Below are 6077 nucleotides of genomic sequence, written 5' to 3' on the forward strand. Positions count from 1 at the left end.
TAAGAAGGGAGGAAGAAAGAAAGAGAAAAAAGAGAAGAAAGGAGAAAGGAATGAAAAACGGGATGCGACACGTGCGCACGCATCACGCGTAAGTGTGAAAATTGAGTTGGCCATTCGATGCGTAAGCGTCGCCCAAGCGTACGCGTGGGTGAGCAGAAATCCAATCGACGCGCAAGCGTCAGTCACACGTACGCGTGACCACTGATTGTGCTAAACGCACAATACCAGTACCAAGGCAGCACAACTCTCGGCCAAATCACCCATTGACGCCGATTTTTCATCCACGCGTAAGCGTCGACTAAAATATGGGCGACGCGCACGCGTCACCCACGCGTACGCGTGGGTTGGCTCGTGCGCAAGGCACCCTTCCTGCCAGCTCCCGCGTAACTTTCTATAAGGTTTAACGTCGCACGTGACGCATGTGCGTGATTCACGCGCACACGTGGAACGCGCTTTTCTCCCCCCCTCCCCATTTATTTTATTTTATATGCAGAATGCAGATGATGATGCAGAACTTACGAATTAACCCTGATAAAATTAAAATAAAATAAAACTAAGAATAAAAAGATACGATCATACCATGGTGGGTTGTCTCCCACCTAGCAGTTTTAGTTATTGTCCTTAAGTTGGACATTTGGTGAGCTCCTTGTCATGGTGGCTTGTGCTTGAACTCATCCAGGAATCCCCATTAGTGTTTGTAATTTCGATAGCCTCCGGGATCCCACACTAATTGCATAAAGCCTTCAAGCAGGTTAAAGCAAGTGACAAGGCCCCAAGAGTGTTGATTGCTAGAATGAATTTCGGGGTCCCAAATCTTGCTTTTGCACCCGTCTTCTTGTTGAGCATTATTGTTCCAACCGGGTGGTAAGCAATCCAAATTCTCACTAAGGCATCCAAATAGCTTCCTAGACCCATATAATTTAATATTCTTCCAACCATGATAATTCAGCCGTGAGCTTCCTACCACAATGAATCTAAGATTGTGTTGCCAACCACTAACCATCCCCCTCTTACTCTTAAAGCCACAAAGAGTTCTAAACTGACCATCTGTCTCAAGTAGCCCATATTCAAGTGGGAAAGTAAAGGTTAAGGATAAGTATTTTACTCACTTGAATGTTGTATTGGATGGTAATGGCTTTGGGAGAGAGGTCTCCAATAGATTTGGCAAGGTGATTTCAAGCTCCATTCCCTCGAGCTCTTCCTTGACAACTTCCACCTCTTTGCAAGCTTCTTTAATTTCAACCTCTTCCTCTTGGTAGCTTTCTTCCAATTTAGTCTCTTCTTCATTGCTTACCAAGGGCATGGGAGGTTGTATGCCCTCCTCAACATCAACATCAAACATCTTGGAAGGAGGCTCTATGACTGGACTTTCCCATAGAGGTTCATCATCTCCTAAGTCTGCAACCATTTCTTCCTCTTCAACTATGACGGCTTCCTCCACTTGTTCCAATACAAAGTCATGTTCCTCATTGTCCACTAGAGTTTCTAGTGTCTCCGTCATGCTAGACTATTCTAATGATTCTCCACATGTAGCCATGGGAGTTTCTTGAATGTCCAAATGTTAGGAAACTAATCGATTTACTACCTCGGTCAAGGTAGCAATGAGCTCTTGTGTCGTCCTTTCCATCTCTCCTTGCCTTTGAAGAAGAATATTTAGAGTGTCATTCATTGGAGCTTAGGGTGGGTATGAGGGTCCATTGCTTGGGAGGAAGGGTTCATGATATGAGGGTGGTTCATCATAATAGGGGTGTGGTGGTTCTTTGTATGGTTCATACGGTTCATATGGTGGTTGGTTGGGTGGATAAGGGTTAGGGTCATAAGAAGGTGAATGGTTGTAGGTGGCTTGTGAGTATGGTGATTCAAAGTTATGTTGAGGAGGGGGTTCATAGGCATATGGCGGGGCTTGTTGGTAACTACAAGGGGTCCACCATATCCATCATCTTGGTACGCACCCTGGAATGGCTCTTGACCATAGTAATTTGGTGGAGGATGGTTGTCACGAAGAGGTCCACCATAACTATTGTCTTGGTATGCATTATGGAATGGTTGTTGGTTATAGTGCATTGGAGGGGGTTGTTGCCAATAGGGTTGATCAAATCCTTGTGGCTCCTCCCATCTTTGATTGTTCCAACCTTGATGCTTGTTCTCATTATAGCGCCCATTCCTTACAACAATATTGGAACCAAACTCATAGCGACAGGGGTGAAAATTCAAAGTAGCTAATGAAAATAAAAACAAAAACTAACAAAAATAAGCAATTAAATCCTAAAACTAACAAAAACTAACAAATAAGCAAAAAAATATTTACAATAACCAATAATAAGGCACACATTTGCAATTCCCCGGCAACGGCGCCATTTTGACGATCAGACTTTCTGCTAGCAAAGAATTTCACAAATAATATCTCGTTGAAAGTATAGTTTCTAAACCAACAGAGAATCCTTTCGTACAAAAACTTGTTTGTCACTAAAGCAAACCCAATAAAAATAAACTAAAGTATTTAAACCTCAGGTTGTCTCTCAAGGAATAGCAGGGAGGTATATTTATTATTGGTTATGGAAGATTATCTTTTTGGGGTTTTTGAATAATGAACAGGAAAAGTAAATTGCAAGAATTAAAGTAATACCTAATAAAGCTCTTAGCAAGGTATGAGAACTGGAAATCCTATCCTAGTTATCCTTATCAATTGTGATGAGAATTGTTCATTACTCCCACTTAGTTAACCCTTACTAAATAAAAGAAAGTCAAGTGGACTAATCAATTTGATTCCTCAAGTCCTAGTCAACTCCTAGGGAAAGACTAGCTTTAGAGGGATCCAAATCAACCAGCAAATTCCAATTATCAATCAACAAAGGAGTTTGATAACTCAAGTGTCACCAATTACTCAACCAAAGCCAAAAGGAGAGAAATCTAAATATTGAAAGCATCAATCACATAAATTGAAGAAAGCAACCATAAATCTGAAATACCTCAAATTGCATTAAATAAAGAAATCAAATCTAACATGGAGTTCATAAACCAAATTGGAAAAATAACCAAACTAAAGTAATAGAATAAATAAAAGTAGAAGAGAAACTAAATTAAAGGAACATTGAACCTGGAATGAGAAGAAATAATCCATAAAATAAGAGAAATCCTAAATCCTAAAACCTAAGAGAGAGGAGAGAGCCTCTCTCTCTAGAAAACTACATCTAAAACCTAATTTGTGAATAATGAGAAGTGTATGAATGATTCCCCCACTCTGTAGCCTCTAATCTATGTTTTCTGGGCCGAAAACTAGGTCAAAAATAGCCCAAAAATCGCCCCCAGCGATTTCTGATACATCCAGCACGCGGCACTGTCACGCGTACGCGTCGTCTACGCGTACGCATGGATTGAATTTTCTCCAGGTCACGCATACGCATGATCCACGCGTGCGCGTCACCTAACTGCATGGCAACTATGGCAATTATATATCATTTCGAAGCCCCCGGATGTTAGCTTTCCAACGCAACTGGAACCGCCTCATTTGGACCTCTGTAGCTCAAGTTATGGTCAGTTAAGTACGAAGAGGTCAGGCTGGACAGCTTAGCAATTCCTTCAACTTCTTGTATTCCTTCCACTTTTGCATGCTTTCTTTCCATCATCTAAGCCATTCCTGCCCTATAAATCCTAAAATCACTTAACACACATATCAAGGCATCGAATGGTAATAGGAGAGGATTAAAATTAGCAAATTTAAGGACAAAAAAGCATGTTTTCAATCATAGCACAGAATTTAGGAAGGAAAATGTAAAACCATGCAATTGGTATGAATAAGTGTGCAAAGACTTGATAAAAACCATTCAATTGAGCACAAAATAAACCATAAAATAGTGATTTATCAGTTGTTGGAAATAAAAGTTGTTTTTTATTCTTTGATACTGTTTCACACGGGTTACTGATAAGTGTTGTGGTGCATACATATATGAGATTAACTTGAAAAAGACACAATATTTCATGATAAACACATCGTATTGATGGATTAATCTGATTGTGAAATTTTATCCAAATAAGAGAAGTTAGGGTAACGTTTATTATTGATGAAATTTTATCCAAATTTTATCTGATTAAGGGTAACGCTTAGTATTCTGATATTGATAGTGCTATTCCATCTTTGTAAATTACAGATGACTGAGTGGGTTACCCCTGTGTTTCAACATGTGGGGAGCTTTGTCAAATATAACAAAGGTGAACTTCTCTATCTTAATGGCAATATAAAAAGATTTCCTCCGATTATTCTGGACTTAGTGAATTACTTTGACTTGAAGAAATTATTTGAAGAGCTCAGCTACCATGAATTCAAGAAGATGTGTTGGTATGATCCAAGAGCTCCTAGCATGGAAGCAGGCTTACACCCTATTTATGGAGGTAAAAAGATTAGAGAGATGTGTGATACAAAGAGGGAGGACAGAGAAATTGATGAGTTGTACTTGTTTTTTGACCACTCAATTATGGAAGATGTTAAATGGTTGGAAGAAGATGAGATGAATCTCGGTCAGGGAGATGATGGTAATAACAACATGAATGAAGAACACACTAATGACGATAGAGAGGCCAAGGTCTTTTCTGATGATCCAATCTCTGATGGTGATAGCTATGAAAGTGCTGAAGATGAGGCCTATAAACCCCACCTCTAGGCTTTGAGAGTGGTATCGAGGATGATAAAGATGAATTGCTCAAAATAAAACCAAGAGAAAACTTCGCAAAGGAGATAAGAAGGCTGGCAAGAAAAAAATTGTGAAAAATGTAAGGAAGAATGTTGGTCCTAAAGTCACTGCTGGGCTTACCCACACATCTAGGTCCAATAACACAGCTGGGCCCAAGGACACTGGCAGGCCTACTCCTACTGCTGGACATGGTATAGGGGAGATTGATAGTGAGATATTTAGTGATGAGTCTGATGGTCTAAGTTTTGAGTTAGAGGGTTTTGATACACCTCAATCATCTGATAATGAGGGAGACGGTTTTTACTGGCCTCAATTCAATGAGGAAGCAGCCTTTGGTAAAGTTCAACTCCAACTGAACATGGAGTTTACCACACTTAAAAAAATTAAGAAAGCTCTAAAGGATTACACTATCGCTGAAGGGAGGAGGATTTTTTATGTTAAAAATGATAAGAAGAGAGTTAGGTGCAAGTGTGCAAATGGTGAGGAGAAGGCTATGAGTGCAAAGACAAAGTTCAAGGCCAAGTGTAAGGCAAAGAGGGGGTCCACTGAAACTGATAACTCTGGAGTAGATGAAGTGCAAGCTATTGTTGATGTCAGTGAGGGATCAGGATAAAAACACACTACAGATGTGAGTCATCAAGCAGGGGCTACAGAAGGTGCACCAAAAATCAATGGAGCTGAAGGGAAGGGTGAGAGTGATAGCAACAAAACTGAATATCCGTGGCTGATTTATTGTATCTGGAACAATGCAAGGGGGTGCTACCAAGTTAAGACCTACAATCCCAAACACACTTGTGCAAGGAAATTCGGTTCTAACATGGCTGACCAGAACTGGGTTGCTAAGAAACTAGAAAAAAGGCTACTGACCCAGCCTCACTTAACTTACGGAGAAGCCTTTGATCATATAAAGATAGACTTTAATGTGGTGTGCAGTGACAGGATGATTTATAGTGCATTAAGGGTTTCTAGAGACATGTATGTTGGGAATGAGAGGGCTCAGTATGGAAAATTGAGAGATTACCTCATAGAGATAGATGAAAGTAACCCTGGTGGCACTGCATTATTGGAATTAATTCCAATAATTCTTGATTCACCATCATTGTTCAGCAAGTTGTATGTTTTCCTAGAGGCTTGTAAAAGGAGTTTTAAGGCTGGCTACAGACCGCTGATTAGTTTGGATGGATGCCATTTAAAAGGATATTATGGGGGGCAACTGTTGTCAGTTGTTGGTCAAGATGCAAACAATCACTTCTATGTGATTGCTTATGCGGTGGTTGACAGTGAAACGAAGCAAAATTGGAAATGGATTCTACAACTTCTGCAAGAGGACTTGGGTCAATGCACAGTGGAAGGCTGAAATTTTATCTCTGACCAACAGAAGGTAAATCA

The sequence above is a fragment of the Arachis hypogaea genome, chromosome 12 (assembly GCF_003086295.3).
Source record: "Arachis hypogaea cultivar Tifrunner chromosome 12, arahy.Tifrunner.gnm2.J5K5, whole genome shotgun sequence".
NCBI classification, from domain to species: Eukaryota; Viridiplantae; Streptophyta; class Magnoliopsida; order Fabales; family Fabaceae; genus Arachis; species Arachis hypogaea.